Below are 788 nucleotides of genomic sequence, written 5' to 3'. Positions count from 1 at the left end.
AGCCCCCACTCACTGCAACTAGAGAAAGCCTGTGCACAGCAAAGAAGACACAATGCCGCCGATAAATAAATAAATAAATAATTAGGAAAAAAAAAGAATGGTAATGCCAGCTGAGGATAATGAGTTCTAGTGTCTTTTCTCCAAATATATATACCCCATTCAAGAAACTACTTTAGCAGGTAAATAGTATACATGCTGTGTGCATGATTTATGACTCTTGTCTGTGTGAAATCACATTCAAATCTTTGCCACACACTGCTAGGGATTATCACTCATAAATACTAAGTGAATACTAACTATGCTCAGGGATGAACTGAAAAAGAAAGGCAGAGAAATACTATTCTAAGTTTATAATCTATTTAATTTAGGATATTAAATGCAAAAGCTTTCATGCTGATGTACTTGAACTCCTAATTCTAGAACACACACTAAAATATTGTTTTTTTTGTTTTGTTTTTATTTATTTATTCTTGGCTGCGTTGGGTCTTCGTTGCTGCATGCGGGCTTTCTCTAGTTGCAGCAAGTGGGGGCTACTCTTCATTGTGGTGCACAGACTTACTGCGGTGGCTTCTCTTGTTGCAGAGCACGGGCTCTAGGCACACGGGCTTCAGTAGTTGTGGTGCGTGGGCTTCAGTAGTTGTGGCATGCGGGCTCAGTAGTTGTGGCTCGCAGGCTCAGTAGTTGTGGCACATGGGCTTAGTTGCTCCACGGCATGTGGGATCTTCCTGGACCAGGGGTTGAACCCATGTCCCCTGCATTAGCAGGTGGATTCTTAACCACTGCACCAC

Source organism: Delphinus delphis, chromosome 7 (assembly GCF_949987515.2).
Source record: "Delphinus delphis chromosome 7, mDelDel1.2, whole genome shotgun sequence".
In the NCBI taxonomy this organism is placed as follows: Eukaryota; Metazoa; Chordata; class Mammalia; order Artiodactyla; family Delphinidae; genus Delphinus; species Delphinus delphis.
The sequence above is the reverse complement of the archived record's forward strand: the minus strand, read 5'-3'. Positions refer to the sequence as shown.